Genomic DNA, 13,733 nt, shown 5'->3' on the forward strand with positions numbered 1-13,733 from the left:
TAAAAAGAAATTTACATTCTGGCACTGGATAACCCCTTTAATAAATTATGCATAATCCTTCAAAGCAACAATAGCTCCTAATGGCAGTTAATTTGTTTTCTGCAAGATAATGTGCTCTGCGACACTTCGAAACTTGTTCAGGAATAGAGGAAACATGAGAAAGGGTGTTCAAATTTACCTAACCTAAATCTGATCTGTAAGATGGGCTGAAATGTCCTCCTAATGAGTCCAAATGCTTGAGAAAAAAATATTTCTTTGCTAGAGGCACTAATCCTTATTGGCTGGCCTGGACAATAGCAGGAATCAATCTACCATCCACATATAAAAGAAATGATACGCTGCACTCACCAGGATTCCAACCAAGGTGTCTTTATTCTGGAAAAATAAAACACGCCAGCAGGTACAGCGGGAGAGCGGATTACACAGACAAGCGGGAGGAGTGGCGACAGACCGTTGTGTGCACACAGCACTTCCTCAGGCCATGGAGGAAGGCCTGAGGAAGTGCTGTGTGCACGCAACGGTCCGTCGCCACTCCCACCGCTTGTCTGTGTAATCCGCTCTCCCGCTACACCTGCTGGCGTGTTTTATCTTACCTGAATAAAGAAGACACCTTGGTTGGAGACATTCAAACAGGTTACTGGTGCCGGTACCATTTCCATTTACGTAAGAAGTAATCACTCGTGCAGTGGAAATGAGGTGGACAATAAAAAAGATTAAAAAAAGAAATCACAATTATAAGAGGTCATCATAACAAGTATATAACGGCAATGTCTAGACCTAGGATCATTTTTAAAAATGAGTCTACATGACAAATTGTTATGTTTTCGATGATCTAGCAGTCTAAATTAATATTTAGTGGGGCAAACCCTTCAACTACTTCACCAATATTAAAACCACACAAACACATAGATAATACATAAAACTCTGCCAAAAAACTTTTTGGAAGCAATCCAATCCAAAACGTATGCCCTAGTAGTGATTTAAAGGATTATAGCACATTACTAAATCATAGTGGAAGCTGACAGTGATTGTAGGTTAATAAGAAAATAGAGCACCTAAAGTAAGGTAAAGTAAGGTTTAAGAAACTTTGGAATTGTTCTAATGTTCACAAAAAAACAAGGCTTTGGTGTTAAAAATAGAAGAACTTTACGTTTAAAAAGTGTGACTGTTTAGGGGTGAACAGTCTTTTCACAATATTGTCCAGAATGGTTATAGTGTACACAGTCACCGAAGTTCTTGCAGGTACAGCGATGAAATAAGTATTGAACATGTCTCCATTTTTCTCAATAAATATATCTCCAAAGGTACTATACACATGAAATTTTCACCAGATGTTGGTAACAACCCAATCAAATAAGCTCAGAAATTAAGTTATGTGCAATAATGTGAAATGACATAGGGAAAAAGTACGGAACACGAAGAAAGGAAGGTTCAAAAAGGCATGGAAAGCCAAGACAACAGCTGAAATCTATTAGGAATTAAAAAGCAATCCAGCCATTTATCAGTGCAAATATCAGATGGTTCAGTCCCAACTGATGGCCTACAAAAAGGTCTCATTGCCAAGGCAGCTCTTCATGATGGGTAAAAGCAAAGAGCTGTCTCAAGACCTTCTCAACCTAATTGTTGCAAAACATAATGATGGCGTTTGTTACAGGCACATTTCTAAGCTTCTAAATGTTAGTGGTAATGTGGTCTCAAAGAATACAGTAAGAAATGCACTCCACCACCATGGCCTGTATGAATGCTCACCAAGCAAGACTCCATTGTCGAATATAAAGCATGTTAAAGCTCATTTAGAGTTTTCTGTACAACATTTGGAAAAGCCAGTGAAATACTGGGAGAATATAGTGTGGTCAGATGAGAGCCAAATGGAACTGCTTGGATGCCATAATACATCATGTTTGGGGGAGAAATGGCACTGCACATCACCCTAAAAACACCTTACCAAGAGTGAAGTTTGGAAGTGGGAACATCATGGTGTTGGGCAGCTTTTCAACAAATTGTACTGGCAAATTTCACATAACTTAAGGAAGGACGAATGGGCAAATTTACCAAATATTCTTGATAAAAATCTACCGCCATCAACCAGGATTTATTGAGAAAAATGGTGATGTGTTCAATATTTTTCACCCTCTGTATGTAATTAAAGCATAATAGCAATCCACTAGGATACTCGTGGTAAACAGTGGTATAGTTTTTAACTAAAACCAGAGCATTAAAGCATACATACTGTTCATATATATCCAAAAAGAGGGGAAACCTCTGTGGCTGTGGCACACAGTCACAGAGGTGACAAATGTAATAAGGTGCATGCATCATACTACAGTACAGATTAGCTAAAGAGGAGCAGATGTTCTTTATTTTATCTAATTTGTTATGATCCACATGTGGTTTTGGCTTCACAACTGCATTGAAAAACCTAGGCACTTAATATGTCCCAAAGAGTCTGAAAAGAAGAGTAGTTAGAGAACCACTACTGTGCAGGTAGCTAGGGCATATGCTGGTCCCTGCCATCATTGACCCACAATTGACTTAAATGGGTTGGGCCACCTTTACCATGCTTTTTTATTAAAACACTGCTGTGATTATGAACAATGATTTACACATACAATTCTCTGCAGCCCTGTTCTCTCATCTCTGCACCTTCTTTGTACCCCATCCCTGTATACAGCTGGAAAACTCATTGGGGGAGATTCATCAAAACATGTGGAGGAAAAAAGTTGACCAGTTGACCAGTTTCCCATAGCAACCAATCAGATTGCTTCTTTTATTTTGCAGAGGCCTTGTTAAAAATTAAAGAAGTGATCTGATTGGTTGCTATGAGCAACTGGTCAACTTTTTCTCTCCACAAGTTTTGATAAATCTCACCCATTGTCTGTACATAGCTGCCTATGGAGGAGCACGACAAAAACTCGTCACCGCACCTCCTCCCCTGCGTCTGTGCTCCTTGCTTAAGTGTACTGCTATAAAGGAGGCCATTGACATGTATCGTCACATGCTCTTGTATTATCAGTCATGTATGGCCAATGAGCCAACCAGCTGCATACGGAGACGGGGGAACTGGATGGGAGCTCATACTATGTGTAAGCAACATCTTCATAATCACAGCAGCATTGGAAGTCCTCTCTGGGTGACATTGTGGAGGAGGGCCTGTCTTCGAATTTTTTTATATTTTTTTAATGCAAGAACCCCTGTGGAATGTCAGGTTCCCTCCTTACAAAAAGCTAACATTAACTGTGGTTTGCTGTTTTTGTACAGGCCACTTATCCAGTTATTTGCAGGACAGGTTACAGTCCTGGGACCTTGTGCATTCTATTTTTTGTACTATATAAATCTATTATTGTTTATTTGTGGTTTGGCAACTTGGTGGTGGGGGAGATTGTCCTAAACACCATGAAGTCTAGGTAGGTAGTTTAGGTAGGTAGCAGGGGCTAGGATCGGGAGAATGAGACGTGATTGTTCAAAGTGCCAGTTCCCAAGCTTGCACAAAATGGGTGGATTCCATAGTGGTATTTCTGCAGTGTGCACAGAGCAGGAGAAACACGAGAAACACAATGAAGACAATGGGTGGCTTTTGCACCAGAATCTCTCCGGGCGAATATTCCATAGAGCGCATAGGCCCTAAGGGTACTTGTAGTGGTAATATTAAAGGCATAACTCAATTGTGAAATACAGTCATAAAAATATGAATTATGAAAAATTATGAAAATGATCAAAAATTATCAAAATTATGACCTGGTGAGCACGACATACCAGTGTTTAGAAAAAAAGAGAACTGTGTAGCTGGGCTCACAGAAAGTATTTTAGTCAGTATTTGGTCATTGTTTTGGCAACTATTTTGATCCAAAATCAGGAGTAGAACTACTATACTACTATTTGCACTTTACTTTTTTATGTGTTTTGGACCCACACCTGGTTTTGGTTAAAGATACTGATCAAATGGTCATCAAAATAAGAAATGTAAACCTACTTTGTCTGCTGCATCATCTCCACAGCAACAATGTCATCAATCGAACTCCTTGCCAACAGCACATAAAGGTTATCTTATACGCTAGTTGGGTTAACTAAAAGGCCACCACACTTGCTTGACCGCTCTCACAAATGGTTGCCTATTCTTTCAGACAAATAACAAAAGAATATAAATTCTATTAGACTTTTGGAAGGTACTGGTTCTAGCTGCCATACAGAGTCTTACAGAGAATGCTCCTGAGAAAAATAGGTTTCCTAAAGTCACCTACAGGTAGCTACCCTTTAAGCCAATATCTGAACCATTTAGAGCCTTGAACCATGTTTAGGACTCCCAGCCAAACCAGGCAAATAGGAGTTTTAACCAGGAAGTAAAAAGTCTAACCAAAGGAATGTTTTACAACATTGCTGCAAACACAGACCACCAGTCTTATTTATTTTGGCATCAATTGCTGCTTGAAACACCCATGATACCATTGATAGTTTCTATAAAAATGAACTCCCTATGTGGCGGGTTTACATTCATTAAACATTAACATAATCTGTAAAAGTCAACTCTACACTGGTTGGAGTTCAAAGAACTTCAAACGCAGTCTGAAGAAATGAAATGGCACACTTTAAAGAGGTTCTCCGCCCCAAGATATCTTAACCCCTATCCAAAAGGATAGGGGATAAGATGTCTGATCGCGGGGGTCCTGCTGCTGGGGACGGGGGTGCAGCAAGAGAGATTGCGGGGGTCCCCAGCAGCGGGACCCCCGCAATCAGACATCTTATCCCCTATCCTTTGCATAGGGGATAAGATGTCTAGGGGCAAAGTACCCCTTTAAGGACACTTTATTTGGCAAAGGCAGACCTAAAAACAGAACTCTGTAACAGTAGAAAGACAAGGGAATGGTCATTTTAAGTGGCTTCACACTTCCTCAGGCTTCTGTTACAGGTCTCCAGATAATAGTCTAAATAATAGTCAAGCAAACACCCAAGCACATGATATTCTTACACTATAAGAATTATATATTACTGTAAGATTATCTTTATTACGCTCCTATTAATACAGTGTGGCAATAGATCCCTTGCTGCCAAATGCAATTAAGAGAATAACAACTGTTTGGATAGTTCTTTTTTACATAAACACACATTTTTCTGAAATTAACATATTCATAGCATGGAAGGAAAAAAACAAATATATAATGACTTAATTTCCCCTAATATTTCATACAAAAAATCCGGCAAAACACCATCATTGTAACTTTAATCTATGTTCTGTTTACACATCAATACATGGAGGCCTGCCAATTCTAGAATAATGTATTATACTACGAAGGAGACAGGTTATTGCACTTTTTTTGTGTGTTTAATTAGGTTAGATTTACAAATATAGTCCCATATTTAACGATCTACAAGTTGTGTACCCGGCGTTGCCAGGTTTTTCCTTCCTAATCCTTGTGGTGGAGGAAAATCAATAAAGGAGGAAGCTTTTGACTTCATATCCTATCCTCATATATTGTTGTCTTATCCCAACCCCATATCCTGTCCTCATATTTCAACCTCATATCCCCTCCTCATATCCCGTCCTCATATGCCAATCCCATATCCTGTCCTCATATACCGTCCTCATATCTCGACCTCATATCCCGTCCTCCTATCTTGACCTCATATCACGTCCTCATTGCCTGACCCCATATCCCAAACTCATATCCCGTCCTCATATCCCATCCTCCTATGTCGACATCCTATCCCGTCCTCATATCCTGTCATCATGTCCAGTCCTTATATCCTGACCTCATATCCAAACCTTATATCCCGTCCTTATGTCCCATCCTCATATCCTGTCCTCAGGTGGGACTGATTTGTGATGAAGATATTGTAAGCTGAAAATAGAAGGGGACGTTGCTTTGTGGGACTGGGCGTGATTTGCAAGACAGACTGATGCACAAAAAGGGTAGAGAATAAAAGGGGTTGCGCTTAAACAGTGGGCGTGTCTTTGTTAGATGGGGTGTGGCTTGCAAGCCGGACTGACACATTCACCAGGAGATGCAGAGCGGAGCTTGTGGAGTAAGATATTGGAAGTCCCATATACTTGAAACAAAAACCCATCTTTTATATATAAGGGTGTAGGTAAGGGTTAATTTTATATATTTTTATTTGACATATAAGCAATATGTGTACTAGGTATTATTGAAATTCCCATAGATTTGCATGGGACTTTAAACAAAAACCCAGACCCTCACAAATGGGGGTAAAGGGTTAAATTAACTATTCTATATTTTAAGTGGACATATAAGTAACATGTGACCATGTATTATCGAAATATCTCCAGCTGTTTAAAAATTATGCAGCAACATATTTCCCATAGACTTGTATGGGACTTTAAACAAAAACCCAGACCCTGGCAAATGGGGGTGAGTAAGGGTTAAATTACCTATCCTATGTTTGTTGTTGACATATTAGTAACGTGTGCCAAGTTTCATGTTAATATCTTTAGCCGTTTGGACGTGATGCTGGAGCATAAACACACACATTGAGTTTTATATATATACTAGCTGAGTACCCAGCGTTGCCCGGTTTTTCCTTCCTAATCCTTGTTGGGGAGGAAAATCAACAAAGCAGGAAGCTTTTGACTTCATATCCCGTCCTCATATATTGTTGTCATATCCCAACCCCATAACCCAACCTCATATCCCGTCATCATATCTCGAACTCATATCCTGTCCTCCTATTCCGTCCTAATGTCTCGACCTCATATTCTGTCCTCCTATCCCGTCCTCATATCCTGACCTCCTATCTCGACCTCATATCCCGTCCTCATATCCCGACCTCATATCCTGTCCCCATATCCTGACCTCCTATCCCATCCTCCAACCTCGACCTCACATCCCATCCTCAAATCTCGACCTCCTATCCTGACCTCCAAACCCATCCTCATATTCTGTCCTCATATCTCAACCTCATATCCCATCCTCATATCCCAACCTCATTTCCAGTCCTCATATCCCGTCCTCAGGTGGGACTGATTTGTGATGAAGATATTGTAAGCTGAAAATAGAAGGGGACGTGGCTTTGTGCGACTGGGCGTGATTTGCAAGCAACAACGATGCACAAAAAGGGTAGAGAAGAAAATGGGTGGGGCTTAAAATGTGGGTGTGTCTTTGTGAGATGGGGTGTGGCTTGCAAGCCGGATTGACACATTCACCAGGAGATGCAGAGCGGAGCTTGTGGAGTAAGGTACTGGAAGCCCTATATACTTGCATGGGACTGCATAAAACCCATCTTTTATATAAGGGTGTATGTAAAGGTTAATTTAAATCATATATTTTTATTTGACATATAAATAATATGTGTACCAGGTATTATTGAAATATCTCCAGCCCTACGGAAGTTATGTGGGAACATACATTTCCCATTGATTTTCATGGGACTTTAAACAAAAACCCCGACCCTCACAAATGGGGTAGTTAAGGGTTAAGTTAACTATCCAATATTTTAATTGGACATATACGTAACGTGACCAAGTATTATCAAAATATCTTCAGCCATTTGAAGGTTATGCAGTAACATATATTTCCCATAGACTTGTATGGGACTTTAAACAAAAACCACAACCCTGGCATATGGGGGTGAGTAAGGGTTAAATAATCTATCCTATGTTTGTTGTTGACATATAAGTAACATGTGTGCCAAGTTTCATGTTAATATCCTTAGACATTTGGACGTGATGCTGGAACATACACACATACACACACACTGAGTTTTATATATATACTAGCTTAACCCCTTAAGGACCGGAGGTTTTTCCGTTTTTGCATTTTCGTTTTTTGCTCCTTGCCTTTAAAAAATCATAACTCTTTCAAATTTACACCTAAAAATCCATATGATGGCTTATTTTTTGCGCCACCAATTCTACTTTGTAATGACGTCAGTCATTTTGCCCAAAAATCTATGGTGAAGCGGGAAAAAAAATCATTGTGCGACAAAATTGAAAAAAAAAACGCTGTTTTGTAACTTTTGGGGGCTTCCGTTTCTACGTAGTACATTTTTCGGTAAAAATGACACCTGATATGTATTCTGTAGGTCCATACGATTAAAATGATACCCTACTTATATAGGTTTGATTTTGTCGGACTTCTGGAAAAAATCATAACTACATGCAGGAAAATTAATACGTTTAAAATTGTCATCTTCTGACCCCTATAACTTTTTTATTTTTCCGTGTATGGGGCGGTATGAGGGCTCATTTTTTGCGCCGTGATCTGAAGTTTTTAACGGTACCATTTTTGCATTGATAGGACTTATTGATCACTTTTTATTCATTTTTAAATGATATAAAAAGTGACCAAAAATGCACTATTTTGGACTTTGGAATTTTTTGGCGCGCACGCCATTGACCGAGCGGTTTAATTAATGATATATTTTTATAATTCGGACATTTCCGCACGCGGTGATACCACATATGTTTATTTTTATTTTTATTTACACTGTGTTTTTTTTTTTATTGGAAAAGGGGGGTGATTCAAACTTTTAATAGGGGAGGAGTTAAATGATCTTTATTCACTTTTTTTTTTCACTTTTTTTTTGCAGTGTTATAGGTCCCATAGGGACCTATAACACTGCACACACTGATCTTCTATGTTGATCACTGGTTTCTCATAAGAAACCAGTGATCAACGATTCTGCCGGATGACTGCTCATGCCTGGATCTCAGGCACTGAGCAGTCATTCGGCGATCGGACAGCGAGGAGGCAGGAAGGGGCCCTCCCGCTGTCCTGTCAGCTGTTCGGGATGCCGCGATTTCACCGCGGCTATCCCGAACAGCCCACTGAGCTAGCCGGGATGCTTTCGGTTTCACTTTAGACGCGGCGTTCAACTTTGAACGCCGCGTCTAAAGGGTTAATAGCGCGCGGCACAGCGATCAATGCCGCGCGCTATTAGCCACGGGTCCCGGCCGTTGTTAGAGGCCGGGCCCGACCCGCTATGACGCGGGGCCACGCCGTGGCCCCGCGTTATAGATCGGGAGTGGACACATGACGTTCCAGTACGTCATGTGTCCTTAAGGGGTTAATACCCAGCGTTGCCCGGTTTTTTCTTTCTAATCCTTGTTGCGGAGGAAAACAAACAAAGGAGGAACCTTTTGACTTCATATCCCGTCCTCATATATTGTTGCCATATCCCGACCCCATATCCTGTCCTCATATCCCGACCTCCTATCCTGTCATCATATCTCAACCTCATATCCCGTCCTCATATTCTGACCTCCTATCTCGACCTCCTATCCCGACCTCCTATCCCGTCCTCCTATCCTGGTCCTCCTATCCCAACCTCCCATCCAGTCCATCTATCCCAACCTCCCATCCCGGCCTCCTATCCCGGTCCTCCTATCCCAACCTCCTATCCCGGACCACCTATCCCAACCTCCTATCCCGGTCCTCCTATCCCGACCCGTAATATTATAACATGAAAGAAGAAAGCGTTTACCAGGGTTCACAAAATATTAACCTTTATTGAAGAAAAAATACAACATAATTCCTGAGAACAGGAATAGAGAGAGATTAAACCAGCATGACACTGGACCATTAGTAAAGGCTCATATAATAACAAAAAATGTTCATAATACAAGTGCAAGTGCACAAGTTACATATATAGTAGCCAGTTACATATATAGAAGCCAGTCTCCCTGGCAAAGCGTCGGGCTGTAAGGGCTCACTCCTTACTACTTTTGTAAGCCACAGGGTATTTATATATTTTATATGTATTATTACATTGTTTTTCCACTATATATGTAACTAGTATGTGCACTTGCACTTGTATTATGAAAAAATTTTGTTATTATATGAGCCTTTACTAATGGTCCAGTGTCATGCTGGTTTAATCTCTCTCTATTCCTTTTCTCAGGAATGATGTTGTATTTTTAAGTAGATTTTATCTTTCTTCAATAAAGGTTAATATTTTGTGAGCCCTGGTAAATGCTTTCTTCTTTCATGTTATAGTATTCCCTTTTCAGCGTGGGGTTGTTATTAGTGTGAGGGGAATCCATTGTTTGCTAACCAACCCGTAATATATGTGCACCAGGTATTGAAATATCTCCAGCCGTACGGAAGTTATGTGAGAACATACATTTCCCATTGATTTGCATGGAACTTTAAACAAAAACCCCGACCCTCACAAATGGGGGGTAGTTAAGGGTTAAATTAACTATCCTATATTTTAAGTTGACATATAAGTGACATGTGGCCAAGTATTATCAAAATATCTCCAGCCGTTTGGAAGTTATGCAGTAACATATATTTCCCATTGACTTGTATGGGACTTTAAACAAAAACCTCGACCCTGGCAAATGGGGGTGGTTAAGGGTTAAATCACCTATCCTATGTTTGTTGTTTACATATAAGTAACATGTGTGCCAAGTTTCATGTTAATATCTTTAGCCGTTTGAAAGTTTTTGTGGAATATACATATATACATACATACACACACACACACACACGTTGAGTTTTATAGATATAGATAGATAGATCTGAGACAAAAACTGTCTTATTTGCCTTTAGCAACCAATCACAGCTCAGGTTTAATTTCCTTTATTTCCCAGGTACAACAGAAGCTGAAATGTGATGGTTGGTATGGGAAAGTCACAGTTTTTGTCAGATTGGTAAATCTGGGCTGTAGTTGTGGCCCCTCGAATGGCAAGATACTGATTTCTTTATAACTAAAACATGGGCAAGTTGTATTAGCAAACATACATCAACTGTTTTCCAAATTCTTTTTTAGGAGAACTATCATTCCCATTGTATCATGTTTACAGCTAACCTAAGACAATTTGTGAAAGCATTCTGTGTCTGCAACTAGACCTGCCCACAAGTTAAGCCATAATAAAGGTAGCTCAGATACAGCGAAAGACTTGAGAAAAGGAGACATCATACCGAAGGAAGATTAACCACTAGGTAAGATGACATAACAGATTATTACTATTTCCAATCTGCTTTTCTACAGTTTACTCACAAACACTTTAATTATTATAATAGGAGGTATTAACTTAGATGTTTAGAAGATAAAGTTTATAAACCTTTGTATAAAAGATTCTTTTTTTTTAAGGAAAGCATTCTGCATTTTAAGTTGAGAATAAATGGTCCACAGGCACTGATGTTGGAAATGTTGGTATGCCTTTATCTGCTAGGCCCCTTATTTCCAGTAAATGCTAATGTTAAAGGGGTATTGACAACTTTTAATCCCCTATCTATAGGGGACCTTAATGGGGCTCCCACTGATCACAAAAACAAAGAGCTAAAAACCTGATCAGTGAGAACTCAATCACTAGAATTCCCTCCTATCATTAAAAAAAATGGCCAAAACCTGTTCCATGAATGAATAAAGCGTGTTTTGTACATGCACAACCAGGGCTTCCTTATAGTGCCTAGTGCTTAACTGGGGAGCTCCATTTATTTGGGGGACAATTTAGTCTGATGAGTGACGATGGTGGCCAGTGGTCTGCTCACCTGCAATGTGCTGTTCCAGGAATCTTCTTGTATAGTCTTTCCACAGAAGCAGCCTTTACAAGTAGATCGCCAATATTACTGGGCAGTACTATATCAATTTCATATTGCTGAATGCATAAATGTCCTAACTATTAAAATATTATGTAAATTATCCCATAGAGTGAACGGAGTAAACCTATAAAAGTAAAAAAAAAAAAAAAGTGAACAAAAAGTCACATGTACCCACAATGGGGGTCAGAATAGGGAAATTTTACACGTACCTATTTTGTTAAAAAAAAGTGTGAGTTTTTTAAAAGTAGTACAGTAATAGTAAAGCATGTAAACATGGCTATCATTTTAATCGTATTGACATAAAGAATAAATAGAACATGTCAGTTTTACCATAAAGTGCACTGCATAAAAACAAAACCTAAAAACTGTGGCAATTAAACAGGAACTTTCTGGCAACAGTTGATTAAAAAAACATTTGTTTTCCACTTGTTTCCACCGGAGTTCCCCTTTAACCCCTTAAGGACCAGGCCCATTTTGGCCTTAAGGACTGTCATGAACAACTGGGGGTACAGGGAGACTGAGCCCTACACTGACCCTACAAACACTCTTCCTGCCTACTTGCCCATCCAGCCTAAGCGATCGACAACTGGGCATCGGTCCCTCCCTGCGCTACAGTGCAGTGGCGTAAAAACACATAGAATACACAGTTGGTCCAGGCCAGAAACAGAAACGGAAAACTACTACAACCAGATAAAACAGACAGGATACAAATACTAACAGGGCAGCAAACTGATCAGGAACATAGAACACTGTTCACAAACAGATAAACGAGACATGATATAAATATAAAACACTGTTCAGCCAAAACCTAAATCCAATGGCCGTGTCTGAACATAAACCAAGACAGACATTACAAAAGGAGCAGGCCAATTTTATTTTTTGCATTTTAGTTTTTTCCTCCTTACTTTCTAAAAATCATAACTCATTTATATTTTCATACACAGACCCATATAATGGCTTGTTTTTGCGTTATTAATATAACTTTGTAATGACATCACTCATTTTACCATAAAATGTACAGTGCAACCAAAAAAATATTATTTATGTGGGGAAATTGAAAAGAAAAAAGCAATTTATGAAATTTTGGAAGGTTTTGTTTTCACGCTGTACACTTTACGGTAAAAATTACATGTTTTCTTTATTCTGTGGGTCAGTATGATTAAAATGATACCCATGTTATATGCTTTTCTATTATTGTACTGCTTTAAAAAAATCTCAAAATATTTTATCAAAATTAGTACGTTTAAAATTGCCCTATTTTGACCACCTATAACTTTCGAATTTTTCTGTATACGAGGCGGTATGAGGGCTCATCTTTTGCGCCGTGATCTGTAGTTTTTATCAGTACCACTTTTGCTTATATTTTACTTTTTAATTACTGTTTACAAATTTTTTTGCAATAAAATGTGACAAAAAAAAGCAGCAATTTTGGACTTTTTTTTAATTTTTTAAGTTTACGCCTTACAGTATGATTAACATTATATTTTGATAGTTCAGACATTTACGCACGCGGCAATACCAAATATGTTTATTCATTTGTTTTATTCTTTGGGGGGTAAAATGGAAAAAAAGACTATTTACATTTTTATTGGGGGAGGGGATTTTTCAAATTTGTAAAATTTTTTTAATATTTTGTAACTTTTTTTTTTTTTACACTTTAATAGTCCCCATAGGACATAATTTGATTGCTAATACTGTTCAGTGCTATGCATAGGGGAAAGCACTGATCAGTGTTATCGGCGATCTTCTGCTGGATGATTGGATCCCCGCGGTAGCGCTGCGGGCAATCAGATCTTCCATTTTAAGTGCCACAGATGCCGTGATCTGAGGGGTTAATGGCGGACATCAGCGCGATCGCTGATGTCCGCCATTAACGGTGGGTCCCTGGCTGCTGATAGCAGCCGGGACCTGCCGTGCATGATGCGAGCACCGGTCCGGTTCTCACGTCTTGTACATGGTGTAAATGTACGTCATGGTGCGCTAAGTACCACTGCAGCATGATGTACATTTAAGTCCATTGTTGTTAAGGGGTTAAGGCGCAAGGAAAAAAATCCTGTCATTTTCTTACTACTACAACATACTACTTGGGCTGTAATACAGTATCAGAATGAGTCAGCAAGCACCTTGGGCTGTAATACAGTATCAGAATGAGTCAGCAAGCACCTCCATAACGTCCATAAAGTTTATTCCATAACTTATTACCACAATAAAGTTATAGACTATACAGAAACA

The 13,733-nt window shown here is 39.3% G+C and overlaps 2 protein-coding genes across 7 annotated transcripts in view; one reads left to right on the plus strand and one right to left on the minus strand.

Moving 5' to 3' along the window:
• Positions 1–13,733, minus strand: part of IDUA (alpha-L-iduronidase) — a 145,126-nt gene that overhangs the window by 74,520 nt on the left and 56,873 nt on the right. The window lies entirely within an intron of this gene.
• LOC130364965 (sulfate anion transporter 1-like) overlaps positions 1–13,733 on the plus strand; it is a 60,926-nt gene that overhangs the window by 37,115 nt on the left and 10,078 nt on the right. For both annotated transcript variants that reach the window (XM_056568825.1, XM_056568826.1), the window contains one exon: positions 10,726–10,898. The gene's annotated coding sequence lies outside the window, so the exon portion shown is untranslated. The remainder of the gene's footprint in view (positions 1–10,725; positions 10,899–13,733) is intronic.

The sequence above is a fragment of the Hyla sarda genome, chromosome 1 (genome assembly GCF_029499605.1).
Source record: "Hyla sarda isolate aHylSar1 chromosome 1, aHylSar1.hap1, whole genome shotgun sequence".
NCBI classification, from domain to species: Eukaryota; Metazoa; Chordata; class Amphibia; order Anura; family Hylidae; genus Hyla; species Hyla sarda.